The sequence below is a fragment of the Oncorhynchus mykiss genome, chromosome 18, assembly GCF_013265735.2.
Source record: "Oncorhynchus mykiss isolate Arlee chromosome 18, USDA_OmykA_1.1, whole genome shotgun sequence".
Taxonomy (NCBI): Eukaryota; Metazoa; Chordata; class Actinopteri; order Salmoniformes; family Salmonidae; genus Oncorhynchus; species Oncorhynchus mykiss.
In genome coordinates this window covers 14,075,519-14,102,125 of record NC_048582.1, presented here as the reverse complement: position 1 = coordinate 14,102,125, position 26,607 = coordinate 14,075,519, and the positions used below count along the sequence as shown (strand labels likewise).

Below are 26,607 nucleotides of genomic sequence, written 5' to 3'. Positions count from 1 at the left end.
CTCTTACAAACAGAGCACACAATGATTAAATAGACATAATCGTCTAGGTTTACTAGCTTCCTGTGATAACTGTGATTGGGCGCCAGTGCATGGCATGTAAATGATGTTGCCATTTCAAAGACCCAATCATGGACACTCTTACTGACAGTTGTGGCTGCTTCGGGTGATGCATTGTTGTCTCTACCTTCTTTCCCTTTGTGCTGTTGTCTGCTCCCAATAATGTTTGTACCATGTTTGTGCTGCTACCATGTTGTGCTGCTGCCATGTTGTGTTGCTACCATGTTGTTGTCATGTGTTGCTGCTATACTGTGTTGTTGTCTTAGGTCTCTCTTTATGTAGTGGTGTGGTGTCTCTCTTGTCGTGATGTGTGTTTTGTCCTATATTTGTATTTTATTTTACATTTTTAATCCCATCCCGCGTCCCCGCAGGAGGCATTTTGCCTTTTAGTAGAACGTCATTGTAAGTAAGAATTTGTTCTTACTGACTTGCTTAGTTAAATAAACATGAAATAAATACTAAATATTTTTTAAAAGAAGACGAAGATACATGGTGTTCAAAGGCAATAGGAGGTACTTGAAATTGGTGATATTGAATAATATTCCTGAATAACAAATAGAGGCATATTTGTCTACCTCAGTGCATCGTTACTGATGAGCTAACAAGTCGTCTGCAGGTGGTATTGCAGCAGACTGATCATAGTCCCGAGTATATCAAAAACAGAATAAATAAGGGATTATAGGATTAAACATGACAGAATTCTAAATATTACCATAATATGTTCCTGGAACTGCAAGCTCACTACTGTAGCTGTGGTTTGGATTGAAAATCCAAGGCAGATATGTAGTTGTTCCGTGATACACAGATAGGTCTGTTTAATTGTGAATAGGTCATTCCTAGGTTATTACTGTGTAATGACCATTTACCATGCCATTGCTTAGTAACCAGCTGGGAAACTATGTGCGGTAAAATGAAGTGCTACTCTTGTTTGTATAAAACATTTACCATCATAATTCTCATAATCAGTGATTTCAAGTGGATCCTGGTTAATATGTGAATATCAACCTCTTGTTATTTCAGAGTGTGTTTTCCCCAATACTGAGAGGAGAGAATCAAGTGCTAGCTATTTACACAGCCCACAGTGTGGGAGGGGAGCATGAGAATTGACATGAGCTCCCTGTTGTAGTGCAGTGTAGCCGACTACCCCCTGCTGCAGCGATGACGTAAACAAACAAGCAAGTCACTGATGGTCCATAACCATTGAATTAGCAGGGTCTGCAAAAGGAGGAACCTCCATAGAATCTATTGTCGACTGCAGTTGTTGTCCAGTTGTTTTTCCTCATCCCCCTACCTCCTTGTCTCTTTGTCCCTATCTATTAGTCCCTGTATTTATCCCCCGCTGGATTCAACCAAATTCAATTACTGTCTTGAAGGTTCTGCCAGAGAAGGGCCCTTTCTCACTAGTGGCTCTTACTAGAGGAGCACCAGCACAGAATAATGTGTCTTCCAACAGCCCCTCCCTCTCTCCTCCCTCCCTTCCTCTTTTCACCATCTCCTCGTCCTCGTTCCCCTCTCTCCGTGGAGGAGCAGAGGAAAAAACCTTATCTGCCTGCTGCCTTTGCAAGTTATTAACATTTCTATTTGTGAGAAACAGTTGCAATCACTTATACCCTCCACACCTACATCCACACACCTACATCCACACACCTACATCCACACACCTACATCCACACACGTACATCCACACACGTACATCCACACACCTACATCCACACACCTACATCCACACACCTACATCCACACACGTACATCCACACACCTACATCTACACACCTACATCCACACACCTACATCCACACACCTACATCCACACACCTACATCCACACACCTACATCCACACACGTACATCCACACACCTACATCCACACACCTACATCCACACACCTACATCCACACACGTACATCCACACACCTACATCTACACACCTACATCCACACACCTACATCCACACACCTACATCCACACACCTACATCTACACACCTACATCCACACACCTACATCCACACACGTACATCCACACACCTACATCCACACACGTACATCCACACACCTACATCCACACACCTACATCCACACACCTACATCCACACACCTACATCTACACACCTACATCCACACACCTACATCCACACACCTACATCTACACACCTACATCCACACACCTACATCCACACACGTACATCTACACACCTACATCCACACACCTACATCCACACACCTACATCCACACACCTACATCCACACACCTACATCTACACACCTACATCCATACACCTACATCCACACACCTACATCTACACACCTACATCCACACACCTACATCCACACACCTACATCCACACACGTACATCCACACACCTACATCCACACACCTACATCCACACACCTACATCTACACACCTACATCCACACACCTACATCCACACACATAAAGCCCGGCTGTACACACAGAATTATTCCTAGGGTTGCAAAATTCTTGCAGCGTTCAATAAATTCCCTGGTTTCTAGATATCCTGGTTGGAGGATACCAGATTTCCTGATCCGGGAGAGAGAGAGAGAGAGAGAGAGAGAGAGAGAAGAGTTTGTCTGTATGCTGCCAGTAACTTCCTAAAGGACATACATTATTAACTATTCCCAATTCAAGCTGTTCCATGAACTGTACATACTGTACACACTCTCTCCCTGAACCCACTATAACCCTTGGCCTACAATTGCCACGCCAACTGTGGAAATCAAATTAACATAATTGAAAAAGTCACCATCAAAATACGCCTGTTTAAGCTAGGATACAGTATTTGTTTTTTTTGCATGGGCTGCCTCTCAATCCACTGCATCTGCCGATATCGCCCTTCCGCATCTGCAGTGAAAGGTGGCAGAGCTAAAGTGGTGTTTGTCAGACCATGAGACATCCTGAAAATTGGTGTTCTCACGAACATTTGTTGTTCCATGTAGTGAATCTGTTATTCAATGCGTTTTTTATTGGTTAATTAACAGCAGTAATGCCAAACTAAAACTATTAAATAAGTTAGTCCCCCCCCCCCGGCTTAGACAGGGCTTAGATTATAAAGGGTTAAATGGACAAATTCCAGGCTTAGTGCTGTGTCCAGGGTAACTACTGATCGATCTGAGGACTGTGACCTATAGGTTTCCAGGTGCTACAGGGTTGTTTTAGTGGAAGCCAGTTATGAGTCTGTATTGCTGGGGAGCATGACTCACTAACGCCCTTGAGTTCAACAGCCCTGCTTAGCTCCTCCCTGGCAATCGCTATAATGAATGTCACTGATTGGCTGGGCAGTGCACACACCTGGGTTCCCATGTAGAAATCAGACCCCAGGAGTGAAATCAGCTGGACTGTGGACCTGAAAACCTGTGCATGCTTTTATAGTGTAGGTCCCAGGGCTTCCAGTCCCACTGTGGACCGGAAACAGCACAAAACAGCATGAAATAGAGTACAATGCCTCTTTGTGGCTGGCGTCATTCTCTACCACTGCACGTAACTAGTGTGACACCTTGTGAAAACTTGAATCCTTTGCAGAAAGCGAAGGCACCACAGGTGGGTCAATACTTGAGATTGAAATTTCTCATGAGGTGCAAGGTATTGTATTTTACCTGAAAAGGGTGAAATAACACCTTTTTGCTACCACTTCTATGAGCGACATGTTTTAATAGAGTCAAGTTAACCAATTTAAAAATCACAGCCAATTTCCTTCTACATGGTGTCAAAATAGAAAATGATATACTTGTTCGCACTTCAACTCTGTCTCTCCTTTTGAATCATGAATGATTTGCATCATTTGTATTCTTCTGTGACGCCAGAGAAAGTGATGCAACTGTGAGCCAGTGGGCTCAAGTCTCCCGGCCATTGGGGTTCAGGGTTAATAAGCAGGAGGTGCAGAGCACTGTTCTAACACCACCTGCTACAGCCTCCCAGAATTGGCCCCTCGGCTTATTTAGATGAATCACCAAGAGAATTCCTATGTGACACAATCAGTGGAGTGGACCCCAAAATGGCCACCTCATGAGGCAATAAGGACTTCATTTCCCATAAGCGCTTTGTGTGCCAGGCAAGGAGTACTATTGCTGCTTTCCATAATAGGGATGTGGATGTCCAATTAAATAGACTTGATGCAGAGGTGAAGGCCTGTACTCTGACAATATGAGAACTGCTGGTCACGCCAGGACAGAGGGAGACTTTATTTTGAGTGAATCACAGAGAGAATGGGGAGAGAACAATTGACAGGCAGCTTGCTATTTTATCTTGTGGGGAAAAGACACAGAGCAATCTGACCCGATTTGTCCACTTATGAAATAACAGTGAGAGTGATGTCTGTAACAAGTCGCTCGTTCCCACCTGACAAGAACAAGACTTACTCTCTGCTGTTTCAGCGAAGTCTAAAACAATGTTTTATATACCCTTAATCATTAGCAATTCATTGCCCTTAGTGGTTGTAATTTTCCTTGGTTCAAGCTAAGAAGCTTTTAAAGTCAACATGGATGAAGTTTTAATTTCATAATGTACCTCAACGCTGCAGTGATTAAATGCATGGCAATGATACTAGAGCTCAAGCATTACCCGTTACAAACTCACCTCTCCAAAAGCTTCCAGGAAGGCAGCAGTGCTCAGTCAGTACCGATATTCACTTTGGAGGTGACAGAAGATAGCTTGTACATCATCAACAACACAGCAAACGCACCACATAGCCCTAATTTGAAATCCAATTCACTACAGATTCAACCCCCCCATTCTTAAAAACCTCTGCTACTTTTCTGCTCTGCTCTACCAATCGTTTCAGCTCAATAAAACCTGAGAAAACAGGACCAGGAGGAGTCCTGTTCAATCCCCCTCAGATCCCCGACCTGCCTGCTAAGGCCCTCTGTGTCCCAGCTCGGCCCAGCCGTAGCCGAGCGGCAGGGAAATAAAGATAAAACTAATGAAGCCTTCTTAGTGGATAGGCCATGGCGGCGGAGGGGGCTCAGGGGTCCAGGGGAGAGCCCGGCTGTAGCCCCATTCTGGGGATGAAAACGGAGGCTGCTGAGGACAAGAGAGAGGGGAGGGAGGAGGGGATAAATCATCCCCAGGAGGAGAAGAGGAGGAGCGAGAGGAGAGCAGAGCTTCTGTCAGTACTGTAGCCTCCCCTCCACACCGACCGCATGTTTAATAAAAGATAAGCCATCCATCTCAAATCTCTCCTCCAAACACACAGTACAGCTCAGACCGCTCGCTCGCTGCCCCACTATTGAAATTGCACACCTGCATTATTCAGGCAACGCATTAGGCTTTATGGCCCATTCTTTCCCCTTGCTGAGCAAGACTCAGCTCAACCCATTGACATGGAAATGACAGAGCTGTTCAGACATAGTTTACAACCTCAAAATCACAGTTTCCATAAACCTTAACCTGCTACAAGAGAGCTCACCACACTAAACAAGTATGTTGATTCATATAGAATTGTCCATGAGCAAAGTACAGTATATAGAAAGATGTTATATTGTATAAGAGAACTTCATTTCCCCTGAGTTCTGGCAACAGTACAAATAATAATATTATTTTCTATAGGAAGGAGCACTTCATTTCTCTTGATTTCTGTCAACAGTACATAGAAAGACATTATATTGTATACGATAACTTCATTTCTCCAGAGATCTGTCAACAGTACCAAGATATTATACTGTATGAGAGGACTTCATTTCTCCAGAGATCTGTCAACAGTACCAAGATATTATACTGTATGAGAGAACTTCATTTCTCTTGAGTTCTGTCAACAGCACAAATATATTATACTGTATGAGAGAACTTCATTTATCTTGAGTTCTGTCAAGATATCATACTGTCACGCCCTGGCTTTAGTTATCTTTGTTTTCTTTATTATTTTGGTTAGGTCAGGGTGTGACATGGGGGATTTATGTGTTTTGTCCGGTCTAGGGGTTTTGTATGTTTATGGGGCTGTTTCCTTTCTATGTAGTTTGTATGTCTTCTGTCTTTGTGTCTATGCACCAGATAGGACTGTTTCAGTTTTTTCACATTTGTTGTCCTTATTAAACATGTTGAACACTAACCACGCTGCATTTTGGTCCTCCTCTCCTTCAACAGAAGAAAACCGTTACACATACTGTATAAGATAACTTCATTTCTCTTGTTGTGTCAACAGTATAAAGAAAGCTATGATATTGTATAAGATAACTATGTCAACAGTACAAATAAATATAGTATATTGTATAAGATCCCTTCCACTGAGATCCGTCAACAGTACAAAGACAGATATTGTAGGGTACAAGAGCACTTCATTTCTCCAGAGTTCTGCAAACTTTTGTAGAAAAGGAGAGAGACCAACCTATCCAGCAGCAGTCACCTGTCTCCGTTTTATCCCCCATCCAAAGTCCCCTCCATCCACTACACTACACCAAGAGAAACCTCTTCAGATCCAATCATCCCACTCAAATGGGACTTGACACTGTTCCCTACTGAGGGCCAATCTAGTTGGGAGGAGACACCCACCCCTCCACTCCACTCATTAAAGGAGGGGTGGGGGGGGGGGGGTATGGCTGACAGGCAGGCAGGTAGGTGAGACCCAAGGAGGAAGTAGCTGGAAGCCAGGATGATTGATGCAAGGCTGTCTTCTAGAGCTGGTATACTGCTCCATCATCCATCAGTAGGATCAACTCAATCTGCTGGGGAGGAAACTGAAACACAGCAGCTGGTGAACTGTGAAACAGACTTCTACTACTGTTATTCCAAAGGATATGCACACTGATGACTGCAGTAGATTGCATGTGTTAGGGTGGTGGGAGGAGGGATAGGGCGAGAGGCGGTGAATTGTCAAATTGGCTGGCTACAGTACTACAGCACAAGAATAGGTCCCATTCCTAGGAGTACAATAGCTCCTAATGCTAATTTCTATTGTCAGATGACTTTTCTGTTGAATGATACCAATATATATGCATTACATAATCCTGTAACATTGTGAGGCTTCCCATGGTAGAATCCCAGCTTCCTCTGAGCATGGCTGGAAAGTGGACTCACTGGTCTTCATTATTAACATGTAAACATAAATGGAGGGTTGTTACTCAACATACACACATGTAACAATTCCCCCATTCCCTCAACTGGATGAAGATAAGCATGTCTGAAACTGGAGGCTTATTGAACCACTGCCCTCACGTTCACATTTAATAAGCCAAAACACTGTAGAACCACAAGGGCGTCACATGAGGGTCTCAGAGGGTATAGCCCCGGGGGGAGCGGAACACGGAACTAGAACTCCAGCAGACCAGCCACCTAACAATCGGTTCAATGGCTCGCTCAATAGAAAACAGAAGGAAAAGACACAGTAAGAACCCAAGGCAAAAAAAGGTCAATTTGTCTGCTGAAAAGTCAACCCGAAGAACCAGACAAGTGTTGCGGCTGAAAGAGCCAGGGAGTGGGGAGGGAAAACTGTGTTGGAGTTACTATAGACCTGAATTTGCAGACCGGCATGTCTCTCTCTCTCTCTCTATCTCTCTCTCTCTCTCTCTCTCCCTCTCTCCCTCCCTCCATCGCTCCCTCCCTCTCTCTCTCCCTCCCTCCCTCCCTCGCTCCCTCCCTCGCTCCCTCCCTCTCTCCATCGCTCCCTCCTTCCTATCATTACCCCTCTGCCTACTATTTGCTGCTCTGATTGTATCATCTCTGAGTGGCCCCCTGTCCTGAAATGGAGCCAGCACCAGCAATCAAGACTAAACTGATAGGATAAGGAGGATTGGAAGGGAGGGGTCTAGTTACCATGGAGAGCATGACAGGAACAACACACATTTACTGCATTGAAAAACAATGTGGGAAAAAACACTCCATGTGGTTCTACAGTGTTTTGGCTTCAATATCGGAGGAGAAGGAGAGCCGACTCTCCTGACCCTCATAAAGTGGCCCAATAAATCAGGGCCTATTGAGGGCCACTCTCGCTGGGGTTGTTGGGGATATGTGGAGGGCCCATGGAGAACGCTGGCTCTCGCCAAGGAACGGCTTCGCAACCGAATTCGCAGTTGACACAGCAGCAGCATTCTGGGAAAGAAACGGGGCCCATAAATAATACGACACTCACATCTAGACCACAGCTCTGGTGTTTGTTTAGCAACACAACTACAATAATGTGTTCCCCTTTGTCATTGACTAGTCTAGGGTGAAAAATACATGAAATTAACAACACAGTGTTGTGAATGAGGAGTCTTAAGAAACAGCATGTGAATACATGCTCTCTGTGTAATTGGACACTTCTCTCTTGAGGATATATCATTGGTCAGGAACGCTGAGTCGGTGCATGTTGTCTTCTACTTCCTGTATTGGAGAGACATTCTGCATGCAGCACAACATATCCAAGGTCTTTGTTCTTTTTAAACGCAGGCAGATTGTGAGGGAAGGTTTATCTCTGTGGTAATGCGCTGTGTGTCACTACGGAGTCTTCATGAATGGGCCAGCAGAGCTCCGAATGGAGAAGGGAGAAATTGAAGGAAAAATTGCCCATTTTGCGTTTTACCTGCGTGACACTTTCCATCTCCTTTCACACATCTACCTCCCAAATATCTAAAACACATCGACTTCATCCACTAAGCAGTCTAGGCTCCTTTAGGATCACATGCAAACATTTCAGGGAAACAGGTTTTGGGGAAAAAGGGTGAACATGATAATTCCATCATCCAGGCCAGCTCCTGGACTGCACATTCTATCACTGACAAACCATCAGCTTTTTATTTTCCTTGCCTCAAGCTTTCAAAAAAATAGATAGAAGGAAGGAAAAAAATTGATTACACCTTAGAATGCAATTTCATCTGTGGGGAGTGGGACTACAGTTTCATCGCTTCAATCTTTATTTCAGTGTGTGAAACAATTGACCAGTTTTTCATCTTCTAGCAGTTCCTCTGGGAGGTTCCCCACACGTTTCCTGAGCTACAATATAAACAGACAGTTGGAAAACGATTCCATTACGACTTTTATGTAGCTACATTAGCTTGTCTCTGTTATGATAGGGCTGCCAAAACACTCAAAGGCTAAATAAAGTCAAGCCGCTGATTCCATGGTTGGATGTGTACCATACACTCACACTGCCTACCTGACAGATAGATAGAAGCTTGGATAGCTTCATTTCTGTAGAGAGATGGTATTTTTTCTCTCGATCTGAGATCGCCTGAAGAAATAAAGAGACAAAATGTGTTTTGCTGTTGGCCTCCACTGAATGATAATCTGACAGAGGGCTTTGAGAAGAGCAGTGGAGAGCTGTAGGGCCACAGTTGTAAAGAGGGGCCTATTTTGAAGCGCAAGTGTTTTTATAAAGACAACATCCCTCCAACAAAGTCAGTTCAGATGATTTCCATTTCCAAGGGTTCCTTTTAGTTCCCTCTCGGCTACTCAGAAAGATATTTCTAATGACTTGTAACAGCATGAATGTGACAGTACAGACAGGCTGAAACAGTGACTTGATATTCATGCAGCTTCATACAGCTTCATACAGCTGCCTTGTCTTAGATGTTCTATGGGCTTAGTGACTGATAATTGGACATCTAGTAATCTACCTGATCTATCAAACATGTCTTTACATGGAGAGAATGCTGCCAGCGAAAATAAATAGCTCAGTGTCAGATCAATAGCCTCTGATTGCTTTAATGTGGATCTAGGATTTTTTTTAAATACTTGGGCGGAAAAGAGGCTGAAAACTCATCTAGGGAATTGGATTTCTTTCAAGATTTCTTTTGGGAAGGCTTTCCACTTGCTTCCCCTCAGCCACAAGAGCATTAGTGAGAACGGGCAATGATGTTGGGCAATTAGGACTGGGTCACAGTCGGCATTCCAATTCTTCCCAAAAGTGTTCAATGGGGTTGAGATCAGGGCTCTTTGCAGGCCGGTCAAGTTCTTCCACACCGATCTCGATAAACCATTTCTGTATGGACCTCGCTTTGTGCACGGGGTCATTGTCATACTGAAATAGGAAATGGCCTTCCCCAAACTGTTGCCACAATGTTGGAAGCACAGAATAGTCTAGAATGTCATTGAAAGATTTCCCTTCACTGAAACTAAGGGTCCTAGCCCGAACCATGAAAAACAGCCTCAGACCATTATTCCTCATCCACCAAACTTTACAGTTGGAACTAGAGGCCGATTTCAAGTTTTCATAACAATCGGAAATTTGTATTTTTGGACACCGATTTGGCCGATTCTCTTTTTTTTTCATCTTTATTTAACTAGGCAAGTCAGTTAAGAACACATTCTTATTTTCAATGATGACCTAGGAACGGTGGGTTAACTGCCTCGTTCAGGGGCAGAACGACAGATTTTCACCTTGTCAGCTCGGGGGATTCAATCTTGCAACCTTACAGTTAACTAGTCCAACGCTCTAACCACCTGATTACATTGCACTCCACGAGGAGGCTGCCTGTTACACGAATGCAGTAGAAGCCAAGGTAAGTTGCTAGCTAGCATTAAACTTATCTTATAAAAAACAATCAATCAATCAATCATAATCACTAGTTAACTACACATGGTTGATGATATTACAAGTTTATCTAGCGTGAGCAAGGAACTTAAAATGTTAGCTCTCTTACATGGCACATATTGCACTTTTACTTTCTTCTCCAACACTTTGTTTCGGCATTATTTAAACCAAATTGAACATGTTTCATTATTTATTTGAGGCTAAATTGATTTTATTGATGTATTATATTAAGTTAAAATAAGTGTTCATTCAGTATTGTTGTAATTGTCATTATTACAAATAAATGTAAAAAAATCGGCCGATTAATCGGTATCAACTTTTTTTTGGTCCTCCAATAATCGGTATCGGTATTGGCGTTGAAAAATCATAATCGGTCGACCTCTAGTTGTAACTATGCTTTGGGACAGGTAGGGTTTTCCTGGCAACTGCCAAACCCAAATTCTTCTGTCGGACTGCCAGATGGTGAAGCGTGATTCATCACTCCATAGAATGCATTTCCACTGCTCCAGAGTCCAATTGCAGCGAGCTTTACACCACTCCAGCAGACACTTGGCTTTGCACATGGTGATTTTAGGCTTGCTCGGCCATGGAAACCCATTTTAATGAAGCTCCCGACAAACAGTTATTATGCTGACGTTGCTTCCAGAGGCAGTTTGGATCTCGGTAGTGAGTGTTGTAAGCAAGGACGACGCTCCCGTTCTGTGAGCATGTGTAGCCTACCACTTTGCGGCTGAGCCGTTGTTGCTCATAGATGTTTCCACTTCACAATAACAGCCCTTACAGTTGACCGGGGCAGCTATAACGGGGCAGAAATTTGACTAATTGTTTTGTTGGAAGTCAAGTTGAAAGTCAAGTTGAAGGTCACAGCTCTTCAGTGAGGCCATTCTACTGCCAATGTTTGCCTATTGAGATTGCATGACTGTGTGCTGAATTTTATACACCTGTCAGCAACGGATGTGGCTGAAATAGACAAATCCACAGATTTTAAGGGGTGTCCACATACTTTTGTACCTACAGTGAATAGTGTATTTAATGGCTTACAATGCGTATTCTATTGGCTTCACTGTGCAAAAACAGGTTGAATCAACATTGTCTACAAGTCATTTAAACCAAAGAAAATACTGAAACAACTTGGAAAACTGCTTGGATTTACAAAAAGGGATTTTTTTTACCCAACTTTTAACCTAAATCCAATGACATGGTGACAATTTGTATTGGTTCTCTCTCTTCATCACTCTCTCCCTCTCCCTCTCTCTCCCTCCCTCCCTCGCCGTCTCGCTCTCTCCCTTACTCTCTCTTTTCTCACATTATTTATTTATTTCTCTCCATCTCCATCCCTCCTCTCAATCCCTCCATCTCTCACCCTCCCTAGCTCCCTCTCTCTCCCCCTTCTCTCTCTCCTTCTCTCATTCCTTCTCCCCTCAACGCCAGTGTTCTTTCATTTCCATCAGAGTCTTATTAATGTAATCTAATAACAACGATAAAGGCGCCCCTTCCCTCAGTGCCTCCCTCACAAATCCTAACCAATTGTTCCAATCACTCCTCAGCACTGAGCCAATGTTCCATAGCCAGACACTCTTATTTCCCACAACATTAATGCACTCCATCATTTGAAAGTCTTAGACTCTCTCTCTCTGCCACTTGACTGCAGGTTGGGGGAGGAGCCTCGGTTACAGCTCCTTGAAAATTAAAAGTATCAATCAAGGAGGAGATCAGTGGTTATGATGGCTCCCCTGAACATATACAGATGCTAACCAGAATGCATGCAACCAATGTCATAATGAGCCCAGAAATCTCCGGTGCTGTCTTGTGGTCCTTCAAATCATACATTTGGATGCTTATTGTGTCATTACTGGACATACAGTATTAAAAATACACATTATATTTGAATGACGTGCGTGTTAATGTAACAAAATGCAACTAATGCTGGACCATGACCTGCATCACATTGTGAATTGAAATGGATCATAATCTGAAGAGCGTCAATACTGTCAAATCTCTATATCAATGACTGTGAGAAGCATTCAAGCCAGCTCAATATCTGACCACAGGGCCTTCCTTCCCACTGGCCACAGACGTCAATGAAATATCTATTCCATGTTGGTTCAACGTAATTTCATTGAAATGACTTGGAAACAACGTTTATTCAACCAGTGTATGCCCAGCGGGTTAAGAAGCATGTCTTCTGCAACATTGTTGTTGTGTTTGAATCAACCCAAAGGAATTGAGTGAAAGCAGCAGGAGATGCATTGAAAATCGTTTTGTCCTGTGTGCCTTGAGCAACTTCATTTCTCTCCCTTGGTCCTGTATTGATGATAGGGTTTCAATATACACTTGGCATACATGTTGACTGCACACGATATAGTCTCGCTAGAGCAAAATTGCATGTCCAGCCGAATAAAGTTAATTGGACAGTTTTGGTGCAGTAGGTCTGCTTGAGGCAGACACCTGTGTTGTAACCTACACATGCAGGGGTGTATTCACTAGGAACCAAACGGAACCAAACGGAAGAAAACGGAACCAAACGGGGAGGGACCTGCCTGGATTTGTCCAATAGAAACTATTGCTTTAGTCCAAACTGTTTGCAACGGTTTGGACTAATGATTACACCCCAGGTTAATGCTCTTCTCTTCAATCTGTCGACTCTGGGAGCTGTCATTTCAGCGGGTTAAACAGCACTTGAATGTTGCTTATGTCGCACTTGTCATCTTTTGTGGGGTCTGGGATGTGAGAGAAACGGTGCATCCATGATCCTTTCACCGGCCCATATGCATTGACGGCACAGTGGCTAAAACCTAATGGTTTAGAGGCCAATCCAAGATCCAAATCGTAATTTTCCTGAGCTATGTGTCTGTCACTTTCATTTAAAGGTGTAATTCACTGGTGACCTATTCGCACACTTCAAATTAACGAACAGATCAATGCCGCGCGCGTCTTCCAATGATTTGGGGATTTAGTTCACCATCTGCAGTTGAGGATGCACACACGCATCTTTCCAGCACCACACAACTTTGCAACCTGCCGTTACGCCATAGTCTAAACAGGCTATATCTTAAATTCCCTATCTGTTGAAATATCGTATTTGTAAAATATATTAAAGGTAACACAACTACAGCTAACGGTTTGCATACAATGAGCCTACATAAAAATATATATATATATATATCTCCATCATGGACACACACAAGCACGCACTAACGCGAACGCACACACACATATATGCACGCACACACGTTTATGATCAGAGACATGAGCGTTTCACTCTTGCCATAAAATCTTTCTATTTTTCAGCGATAATGTGTCATTGCTGCAGTGCACATTTATTTTCACCGAGTAACAACTTTTAACAGATATACATAACGTTCAAATCAATTACAGTAAGCTTATCAAGCAGCGAAATGTAGCCTATGCGCAATGAACATTACACCATTTCAAACATCCCCAAAGAGTGCTCTAGTGCCCAACACATACGAATCTATGCGTAACGAGCTGTAGAAACGAAAATTCCTTACAATGCGCATACACTGCTGCGAGGTGGAGCACTCGCGGGACTAAAGGCACTGGTACTATGGAAGGGGCTCATTCAAATTGCTACATATAACATTCAGGTTTCACAAAAAATCTGAATGTTTTTTATGGTAAGAAGGTAGAATAGCCTCCTGACCATAGAACCAATGTGTTGCATTGAGTACATTTAAATGTTTTAATCAATAAACTTTACATCGCTGCACTGATAACAAAACATATGAACTTACCCACAAGCAGTTTCCAAAATGTTCCTATTCCGCTGTCAGTTCCGATCATAAAAGTTCACCATCACAATGCCGGTGTAGGCTAATGCTAATAACACGCCTCGTCTCCTTATACAAAGGTCGTTGAACAATATGCCTAATACACAGATATCCCATTCACGCAAAAGCCAAATTGTCCACAGCAGGGTCTAATCCAAAGAACATATGCATATCATCTGCTTTTTTCAGTGCCGAATAAAAAAAGGTGCAGAGGGTCAATTTGAAAATAATATTAAGACCGGCGGTGGGGAAATCTACTCTGATAGGAGAAAAAGGTTGACATATAACGAAGGAGAAAATCAAACATTCCAGACTGCCGATCCTTGGTTATAAATAGTCCCCCAAACCTCTCCGCTGCAAAACACACAATTTCTCCACCCAAAAAACTCGTGCGGTCCTCACAGGCTGCAGCGCGGCAGAGAGCTATCTATAATGTAGGCTGTATTTCACAAGTATTCTGTAATACCACATCCGATTAGGTTTTCCTTCAGTGTACCGCTATGCGAACACTCACAATCCGAGTTTGATGGATCCGTCCTCCAAGTCCAAGAGCCCGCGCAGAGTCCTCGTGCACCAACAGACGCACCGGGGGAAAAATACCGTGGATGGAGAAAACAGATGTGCATACAGTCCAAATATGAAACTATAAATACAGGTCTGAATACTATTTGCCTTGCAGTTAATTTGCATTTAGTGGTGCATTTCCAGACACCAGATTCATTCCCCTGCCCTCGCTAGACCGCAGTCACTATGTGGACCGGTAGGCGATGCAGTTCTCAAGTTTAAAGATAGACGTACTGCCGCCCAATGGAAAAAATGATCAGACTCACACTACCCAGACCAGCCGTCCACTATTTACTACATGTATCTATCTAGCCACCATTGCATGGGCCAGTGGATCGCAAACTGTGGGACGCGTGAGAGGTAGGTTGGGTAGTGCATCATCAGTTTTGTGCATCAAATTGAGTAGTGCATCATCAGTATCCCTCTTGTCATGTCTATTCTTGTGTACCTTAGAGCAGGGTTTCCCAATCTCGTCCTGGGGGGGGGGGGGGGGGGGGGGGGTCCAATGCTGGCAGGGGGGCCTGACTGAAAAAGTTTGGGAACCCATGGCATAGGTGAGAAATGTGCGTTTGGAGTTGGACATGCCCCAAAAAGTCAACACATAGCATATGGTCTCCTAATGGTGATATATGATTTTTCACACACACAAATATGACGGGATGTCAACACAAGTTGAACAATATCAAATGATAACTTTACTGGGTGATACACTAGCCTGGTTTTATGTAGCCTGGTTTATAGCATTTAAATGGAATCCATGCATGTAATATCGCAGTGTTTATGTTTTACATTCCTCAGACTGGTTTCATAGGCTAGACATAACATAGTAAACTTAAATCCGGAACACTCAAATTAACATCTATGTCTAGCAACCCAAATGATGCGTGTTGGAATATCATCAAGGACAACTTTAGCATTTTAGCGATACAGAACTTTGCAACTACTTACTACTTTTAGCTACTCTGCAACTACTTAGCATGTTATCTAACCCTTCCCCTAGCCCTAACTTTAACCCTTTTAGCTTAACCCCTAGCCTAGCTAACATTAGTGTTAGCCACCCCTAGCTAACGTTAGCCAAAACAAATTGTAATTCGTAACATATCATACCTACTGCAAATTCATAACTTATTGCAATTCGTAACATATTGTACATTGTACAAATAATTCACAGATGGACTGCATGTGTCCCCAAGTAACACAGATGGACTGTATGTGTCCCTAAATAACACAGAGCATGTGTCCCCAAGTAACACAGAGGAACTTCATGTGTCCCCAAGTAACACAGAGGAACTTCATGTGTCCCCAAGTAACACAGATGGAGTCCATGTGTCCCCAAGTAACACAGAGGAACTTCATGTGTCCCCAAGTAACACAGATGGAGTACATGTGTCCCCAAGTAACACAGATGGAGTCCATGTGTCCCCAAGTAACACAGAGGAACTTCATGTGTCCCCAAGTAACACAGATGGAGTATATGTGTCCCCAAGTAACACAGATGGAGTGCATGTGTCCCCAAGTAACACAGATGGAGTACATGTGTCCCCAAGTAACACAGATGGAGTACATGTGTCCCCAAGTAACACAGATGGAGTACATGTGTCCCCAAGTAACACAGATGGAGTGCATGTGTCCCCAAGTAACACAGATGGAGTACATGTGTCCCCAAGTAACACAGATGGAGTACATGTGTCCCCAAGTAACACAGATGGAGTCCATGTGTCCCCAAGTAACACAGAGGAACTTCATGTGTCCCCAAGTAACACAGATGGAGTATATGTGTCCCCAAGTAACACAGATGGAGTACATGTGTCCCCAAGTAACACAGATGGAGTACATGTGTCCCCAAGTAACACAGATGGAGTACATGTGTCCCCAAGTAACACAGATGGAGTACATGTGTCCCCAAGTAACACAGATGGAGTGCATGTGTCCCCAAGTAACACAGATGGAGTACATGTGTCCCCAAGTAACACAGATGGAGTACATGTGTCCCCAAGTAACACAGATGGAGTACATGTGTCCCCAAGTAACACAGATGGAGTACATGTGTCCCCAAGTAACATTTTCAGTTATTTTCCTCCACTCTCCAGCTGAGCCTTATCCTGAAATACATTGACACTGTCATGTTACATCAGCTATCTCAATCCCTGGTGTTGAACCACCTGCCTGTCTGGTTGACGAGGTATTCATCCCAGTTCTCAAGGTATGTTCATACAGACTAAGAGGTTGATGGGAATGCAGACTTCCCTGTGAACCCAGCAGAAGAGATTCTGGTTGTGTCCCAAATGGCACTCTATTCCATATATAGGGCACCACGTTTGACCAAAGCCCTATGGGCCTTGTTTGATTTCCCCAGGATTGGGCAACCCTGTCAAGGCGGTGGCCTCTGAGTCCCTGTCTCTGTGAGGTGAATTTCGATGAGGGGGCTTTAAGAGAAAGAAAGGCCCCCTCAGACAGAACCTCTGCACTGTGTGCTCTCTCTGTCATACAGGCCTGGCAGGGAACGTGACTTCTTCATGAATGGAGAGTGGACAAACACAGCTTTGAGGTCTTTTTTCTCTCTCCTTCTCCTAGTGTGGGGATAGTTGTGCAGGTTTGAGGCTGGTTCATACTTCTGGACAACGCAGGGTGAAAGGGGAAGATGAAACAGGGGGCACAGGGGGCACATTGACTGGAATGAATACGAGTAACAGCAACTGTTTCTATTTTCTAGATTGGGAATTCTGGTTTATATTCTGCTAAAGTTCCCTTTCGGGAAACGCTTATTAAACATTTGTTTTATCCCATTTTGCTCACTTTTCCATATTACCCTGAAATACAGTACTATCGACAGTTCACATACGCAACCCTCCACAAACAGCATATTGACCTGAGGCTGCAGAAGCTGTCACACAGAGTTCATACATACAGAGAATAATGCACATTGTGAAGCTGCAATGACATCACTATGGTAACTACTGTACAGCAAGGTTCCAGGGGCTAGAGAACAGCTCTACACATCCTGCCTTCAGTGTTACAGGTTAACCGTGGAAAACCATCCCAGCAATAATTCATGATACAGTAAGCCCACTTTTTATAAACCAGGTCCGCTTGAGAAGACACAGATTTGTAAATGGATGCATCAACACCCACCCACCCACCCCGCAAGCACACACGCACTCACACACACACACAAACACACACGACAGGAGCAGGAAATTCACAAGCCGGTTGATTTTACCCCCTAATTACAAGATTATTTCATCTGCGGGTCCAGGATGTCCGGCAGTTATTGAGGCAGAAGGACACAACCTCCTCTCTAATTGCAGGGACGATCCAGCTACGTCCACTCATTAGTTTGGCACACACCTGTGCCAATACTGTGGCAATACTAAACCCATTACACAACGCAATGACATATCACCATCAACATCTTTCAGCTTCTGTAACACACACCTCAAATAACTGTTGTACTATATGATACGACACCATGCCATACCATATCACAGGATTGTTATATTTCAAAGCTGAGGAAGGAACTTCACTCATTGATTCTAGAGGAAGATATTGCAGCAGACATGGAACAGTGTGAATCCACAGAGAGCAGAGCACAATCTCTGGATGAGAGACAGAGAAGTTCTGGGCACAAATCAACCCAAACGTTCTGTCTGCGGCAGCGGGAGCTTCCATTTGTAAGTCATGTCTTTTATGGAGGGACATACAAGGAGGAGTGTGGAGGGAGAGATAGAAACAGAGGGGTGTTGGGGGATTTAAAAAACACCCTGCTGGGTTCTCGCAGAGAAGGACCAGACAGCCGGGTCATGTTGTAACACACTCCGGAAAATGTCCAAGAGTCATGTCAGGCGACGGGGGCGTCTCTCTGGCCATGGCTCAGCTGGAGGGAGACATCCCACCACAGCTGCATTTCCTCATCAGTGGATGAAGATGTGTGTGGAGATGACAGAGATAAAGCGATAGGAAACGATGGTTGGTTCTCAATAGAATACTAAGGGTTTCGCATCATTTAGTATTTAGACAAAAGCTCTCTCTTTGGGGAAATAGCGAAAGCAGCATGCAATGTACAGTAAAAACAATATATTCATCAATATTAATGATACTACATTGCTGCCTCCATGGGTGTCTAAATCTTGATGAATAATTCAACAACATTTGTTCGAGCTCATCATCACAATTTAACACTCCCACATTTCCCGATCCTGAAACAGGTATCTGGATAGCCTACCATTAGAGATGTCCTTCCGTGATATGGAGCAGAGGGAGCCCTGCAAGGCAATACTAATCAGTTTAAGGGTTTTGACGCCGTTGTCAACATCATTAGCCAGTCTTATTCAGATCCCTTGCGTGTCGACTGAATTATACATCATGAGGTTCAGTCAAGGTATTCAGAGGAGCTGTCATGAAGATGACCGCCAGGGCCACGGAGGGACGTCACTATGCCAACCTCTTGCCTTAATTGGCCCATTCCAGGAAGTCCCCATAGTACCTTTACATAATCTCTTCAGCATGTTGGAGGTGTGTAGCAACAGTGTAGCAGGCAGTGTAAGTGTCCAGATAGAATATTAATGGAGGAGAGTAGAAGAGGTATGATGTCTTGACGTCTCTGGGCGATTCCAGTGTTTAGCGTTCTTTCTCTCTTTGTTTTTCTTTTAAATCCCCCAACACCCCTCTGTTTCGATCTCTCCTCCACACTCCTAAGTGGCAGATAGCGACTTGGTTTAGCCTATCACAGGGCCTGGCCGATGCTTGATACGATAGTGTACGGTGAAGCGTCCTCTGAGCCACATCGTTGATGGTTTCATGTCTGTGAGATGTGCCGCTCTGGTAACCGTAGGTCAGCAATGCAATGGCTTTTCCCGTTTGGCGCCGGTGAAAACATCATACAGGTCCCTGATTCCATCAGATGACGACTGCGCTGTAGTTTTCGCTTCTTTGCCAGGTTTCACCCCATCTTCTCTGCACACTCTATTTAAATTCAGCTAACGGCTGCTATTTAAAAGGTTTACATGAAGCTGATTGATGGTGTCAGGGCCTGTTCTTTAAATGACATGTACGGGTAGTTGTCTTTAATTCCACATGCACTGAGCTACTGTAGTGTGCGCTTAAGCATAGCGGGCGCTGCTGTTTCTATGCTGCAGCAAATAGAGTAAAGCTGAATAATACAACCAGCATGTTATGAACTCTACATGCAACAGTACTGGTCGACAGGAGGAGGTTTATAAGCCTATATGTCCAATGATGCATTATACATGTACTAGTATGACACAGTCATAATGCAGTATAAGCATAGTTATAGACACACATAAAGACTCATACAGTCTCATAATCCCGTATACCAATAGTCCTCATGCATTATAAGCATAGTTATAGACACACATAAAGACTCATACAGTCTCATAATCCCGTATACCAATAGTCCTCATGCATTATAAGCATAGTTATAGACACACATAAAGACTCATACAGTCTCATAATCCCGTATACCAATAGTCCTAATGCATTATAAGCATAGTTATAGACACACATAAAGACTCATACAGTCTCATAATCCCGTATACCAATAGTCCTAATGCATTATAAGCATAGTTATAGACACACATAAAGACTCATACAGTCTCATAATCCCGTATACCAATAGTCCTAATGCATTATAAGCATAGTTATAGACACACATAAAGACTCATACAGTCTCATAATCCCGTATACCAATAGTCCTAATGCATTATAAGCATAGTTATAGACACACATAAAGACTCATACAGTCTCATAATCCCGTATACCAATAGTCCTAATGCATTATAAGCATAGTTATAGACACACATAAAGACTCATACAGTCTCATAATCCCGTATACCAATAGTCCTAATGCATTATAAGTATAATCATAATGACTTATAATGTACAGCAACATAATGCTTCATAACTGCTGGTCCCTTTTTCCTCAAGGATCATACAGCATTAGAATGACCATCAGTGTGATGCATTTCTATCGTTTTTGTCAATGAGCAGAACGTCATTATTACTGCATCATAATCTTTGTTATGGTGTGTTATAGAGTACTTATAGTCCACTATAAAGTAATTGAGGGCTTTAGGAAAAGTAATGAAATGTGGGTTCGATTCCCGCTGGCACCATACATATATATATTTTAAAAATGCACTCGCTGTGCTGTAAGTCGCTATGAATAAGAGCTTCAGATAAATGCCATACATATTTGTCAGATATATTGTAACATTTTGTCGCACAGGACTTTGACTTTTTCTTTGACCTTTTTCTCTTTTTTTGAGTATTTATGTTACATTTTTTTCCCAAATGTTTACCCACTGAAACTGGCCATGAGGCACAATGATCCAACCCTCTAACAACAGAACCATACACCAAATCTGTGATACTACTGGCACATATTTTGCTTTGCACTCAGATTGCCGATTGATCACCTTTACTCTTCACATGTGCAAACACTAACTGCGTACATGTTCACTTTGTAATCAGACATTCAGTATGGTGGAGGTGGAGGTAGTGGTGAGAGTAGAGGTGGAGGTAGTGGTGGAGGTAGAGGTGGAGGTGGTGGTAGAGGTGGAGGTGAAGGTGGGAGTAGAGGTGGAGGTAGTGGTGGAGGTAGAGGTGGAGGTGGGAGTAGAGGTGGAGGTGGAGGTGGGATTAGAGGTGGAGGTGGGAGTAGAGGTGGAGGTAGAGGTGGAGGTGGAGTTGGAGGTAGAGGTGGAGGTGGAGGTAGAGGTGGGAGTAGAGATGGGAGTAGAGGTGGAAATGGAGGTAGAGGTGGAGTTGGAGGTAAAGCTGGGAGTAGAGGTGGAGATAAAGGTGGGAGTAGAGGTGGTAGTAGAGGTGGAGGTGGAGGTGGGATTAGAGGTCGAGGTGGATGTAGAGGTGGTGGAGGTAGAGGTGAAGGTGGAGGTGGAGGTAGAGGTGGAGGTGGAGGTGGAGGTGGAGGTGGAGGTGGAGGTGGGAGTAGAGATGGGAGTAGAGGTGGAAATGGAGGTAGAGGTGGAGTTGGAGGTAAAGCTGGGAGTAGAGGTGGTAGTAGAGGTGGAGGTGGATGTAGAGGTGGAGGTAAAGGTGGGAATAGAGGAGGAGATGGAGGTAGAGGTAGAGGTAGAGGTGGAGGTGGAGGTAGAGGTAGAGGTGGAGGTAAAGGTGCAGGTGGAGGTAGAGGAGGTAGGCACAACATTCAAAATTAAAATATCTTTAGTCCCTTTGGAAAGCAACGCCAATCACAATGCCAAGCTCTATACACCAATTGGCAACACCCACTCCTCACAGGTGTAAACACTAGTTGCTGAATTGTTCACTTAGAAATCAGAGCACTATAAAAGGCCACAGATGAGCTCTCCTGTTTTGGTGGAAAATGGAAGTCAATGGTGAAGCAAGAGCTAGAGGTGAAGGAGTGAGAGCAAGAGGAGGAAGAGGAGAGCGAGGACGAGGAAGGACAGTTGTCTCAGATGGGCCACATTGGTTGACCATGTGCTCAACCATGGATTGAGTATAAGGGAGGCTGGGCAGAGAGTTCAGCACAACCTGAGCCGCTACACGGTTGCATCGATTAGCAGTACATTCAGAAATGACAACCGATAAGTTACCTACCATCTACACTATGCTCTTTATGTATGTGTACTGCAGTCTGACATATCAGTAGGCCTCTGTTACTCAGTGATTGTTGGTCAATGTTACAGTAATGTAATTTCATATTGACAGAAAATAGACTATTTTGTCTTACTGTAACCAATCATATATTTGTGTATCTTCTGCAGAACTGAGAGACGGTCAGGCCATGTTGGAAGACACCGGCTGTTCACACCAGAACAGAGACGGTCAGGCCATGGTGGAAGACACCGGCTGTTCACACCAGAACAGAGACGGCCAGGCCATGATGGAAGACACCGGCTGTTCACACCAGAACAGAGACGGTCAGGCCATGATGGAAGACACCGGCTGTTCACACCAGAACAGAGACGGTCAGGCCATGATGGAAGACACCGGCTGTTCACACCAGAACAGAGACGGCCAGGCCATGATGGAAGACACCGGCTGTTCACACCAGAACAGAGACGGCCAGGCCATGATGGAAGACACCGGCTGTTCACACCAGAACAGAGACGGCCAGGTCATGATGGAAGACACCGGCTGTTCACACCAGAACAGAGACGGACAGGCCATGATGGAAGACACCGGCTGTTCACACCAGAACAGAGACGGCCAGGCCATGATGGAAGACACCGGCTGTTCACACCAGAACAGAGACGGACAGGCCATGATGGAAGACACCGGCTGTTCACACCAGAACAGAGACGGCCAGGCCATGATGGAAGACACCGGCTGTTCACACCAGAACAGAGAGACGGTCAGGCCATGGTGGAAGACACCGGCTGTTCACACCAGAACAGAGACGGCCAGGCCATGGTGGAAGACACCGGCTGTTCACACCAGAACAGAGACGGCCAGGCCATGTTGGAAGACACCGGCTGTTCACACCAGAACAGAGACGGCCAGGCCATGATGGAAGACACCGGCTGTTCACACCAGAACAGAGACGGCCAGGCCATGTTGGAAGACACCGGCTGTTCACACCAGAACAGAGACGGCCAGGCCATGTTGGAAGACACCGGCTGTTCACACCAGAACAGAGACGGTCAGGCCATGATGGAAGACACCGGCTGTTCACACCAGAACAGAGACGGCCAGGCCATGATGGAAGACACCGGCTGTTCACACCAGAACAGTGAACATGGTGGTGGCAAACAATACCATTACACTACGGGAAATCCAGAACCACATGATTGCAGACAACATACCATTCACCAGGTGGGCTTGTCTACATTGGACCGTGTGTTACAGCACAACCGAATCCGGATGAAACAGGTCTACAAGGTGCCATTAAAGTGACACTCCGAGAGTTAAAGAACAGCACTATGAATATGTGCAAGTAAGTACTATACTGTGAATTTACTACCATATCAGCACTGTATACACACATCACAGTACTGTAATCCAGTGTATTGTGCTTCACCATATTGACTGCTCTAGGTCTATGTCACATATTGTCTTGTCTGTTTCAGAGAGTCTTGTAGCTGGATGCCGCAGCAATTCAGTACGTTTATGTTTACATTGATGGACGCCATGCCATTGTGAATGTCCCTGGACAGCGTGGAGGGAATAACACCATGTGCGCAGCTGTTAGCCAGCGAGGCGTCCATCACCATGCCAACCTTGGTCCCTACAACACCGTCCTTCTCATCACATTCCTGGACACACTACATGGCTTCCTCATTCCAGCCGAGCAGAGGGGTGGACCAGAGCAGACCAGGTATGTTGTCATCTGGGACAACGTGAGTTTCCACCAGGCTGCTCTGGTCCGCAACTGGTTCATCGACCACCCACAATGTATTGTTCTATACCTCCCACCATATTCCCCATTCCTAAAGCAAACTGAAGAGTTCTTTCAGCATGGCGATGGAAGGTGTATGATCGCCATACCCTCGCACACATGCCTTTTCTCCAGGCAATGGAGGATGCATGTGGTGAAGTTGATGTGGGGGCTTTCGGATCCGTCACTCCAGAAGATTGTTTAGCCAGGGAGAACATCACTTATGATGTGGATGAGGTGCTGTGGCCAGACCAAAACAGGAGGCAGGATGCAGCCTAATGTATTTTTTCTTACATTTTGCATGTGTTGTTGTCTTTTTGTGTTTAGAGTTTTGAAAGAATGAACCACTTTCATTTTTATAATGTACCGAAAACCTTTTATCTAACTGAATGTTTTTTCCAGGTTTTCTCCTGTTGGGTATAGAAAGTGTTACATACAAAACACAAGTGTTCAAAATACTGCATTTTGGAAATAAATGACAATGTTTTTGTTACTGTATTGCATTTGAGTGTGTTTATTTATGTATATTTGAGTAGGTATACATTACTGTAACAATCTTTTACAACCAGCTACAGTGTAACACTGAAAAGGAATAACCCTACTGATGGGATATTCATAGTGGTGTTTTGTGTTGAGCACATCATAAACCTACTGATGGGATATTCATAGTGGTGTTTTGTGTTGAGCACATCATAACCCTACTGATGGGATATTCATAGTGGTGTTTTGTGTTGAGCACATCATAAACCTACTGATGGGATATTCATAGTGGTGTTTTGTGTTGAGCACATCATAAACCTACTGATGGGATATTCATAGTGGTGTTTTGTGTTGAGCACATCATAACCCTACTGATGGGATATTCATAGTGGTGTTTTGTGTTGAGCACATCATAAACATACTGATGGGATATTCATAGTGGTGTTTTGTGTTGAGCACATCATAAACATACTGATGGGATATTCATAGTGGTGTTTTGTGTTTAGCACATCATAAACCTACTGATGGGATATTCATAGTGGTGTTTTGTGTTGAGCACATCATAAACCTACTGATGGGATATTCATAGTGGTGTTTTGTGTTGAGCACATCATAACCCTACTGATGGGATATTCATAGTGGTGTTTTGTGTTGAGCACATCATAAACATACTGATGGGATATTCATAGTGGTGTTTTGTGTTGAGCACATCATAAACATACTGATGGGATATTCATAGTGGTGTTTTGTGTTGAGCACATCATAAACCTACTGATGGGATATTCATAGTGGTGTTTTGTGTTGAGCACATCATAAACCTACTGATGGGATATTCATAGTGGTGTTTTGTGTTGAGCACATCATAACCCTACTGATGGGATATTCATAGTGGTGTTTTGTGTTGAGCACATCATAAACCTACTGATGGGATATTCATAGTGGTGTTTTGTGTTGAGCACATCATAAACATACTGATGGGATATTCATAGTGGTGTTTTGTGTTGAGCACATCATAAACCTACTGATGGGATATTCATAGTGGTGTTTTGTGTTGAGCACATCATAAACCTACTGATGGGATATTCATAGTGGTGCTTTGTGTTGAGCACATCATAAACCTACTGATGGGATATTCATAGTGGTGTTTTGTGTTGAGCACATCATAAACCTACTGATGGGATATTCATAGTGGTGTTTTGTGTTGAGCACATCATAAACCTACTGATGGGATATTCATAGTGGTGTTTTGTGTTGAGCACATCATAAACCTACTGATGGGATATTCATAGTGGTGTTTTGTGTTGAGCACATCATAAACCTACTGATGGGATATTCATAGTGGTGTTTTGTGTTGAGCACATCATAAACCTACTGATGGGATATTCATAGTGGTGTTTTGTGTTGAGCACATCATAAACCTACTGATGGGATATTCATAGTGGTGTTTTGTGTTGAGCACATCATAAACCTACTGATGGGATATTCATAGTGGTGTTTTGTGTTGAGCACATCATAAACCTACTGATGGGATATTCATAGTGGTGTTTTGTGTTGAGCACATCATAAACCTACTGATGGGATATTCATAGTGGTGTTTTGTGTTGAGCACATCATAAACATACTGATGGGATATTCATAGTGGTGTTTTGTGTTGAGCACATCATAAACCTACTGATGGGATATTCATAGTGGTGTGTTGTGTTGAGCACATCATAACCCTACTGATGGGATATTCATAGTGGTGTTTTGTGTTGAGCACATCATAAACCTACTGATGGGATATTCATAGTGGTGTTTTGTGTTGAGCACATCAGTGTGTTGTTGGTTCGTAGACAGAGCTATTCATATGACGCGTGTGTGTCATTTTGATGCAAAAAAA

General features: G+C 43.8%; 1 protein-coding gene across 2 annotated transcripts in view; it reads right to left on the bottom strand.

The window, feature by feature from the left end:
- LOC110495483 (interleukin-1 receptor accessory protein-like 1) overlaps positions 1–15,068 on the bottom strand; it is a 398,899-nt gene extending 383,831 nt beyond the window's left edge. For both annotated transcript variants that reach the window (XM_036951893.1, XM_036951894.1), the window contains exon 1: positions 14,270–15,068. The gene's annotated coding sequence lies outside the window, so the exon portion shown is untranslated. The remainder of the gene's footprint in view (positions 1–14,269) is intronic.
- Positions 15,069–26,607: the final 11,539 nt, after the last annotated feature.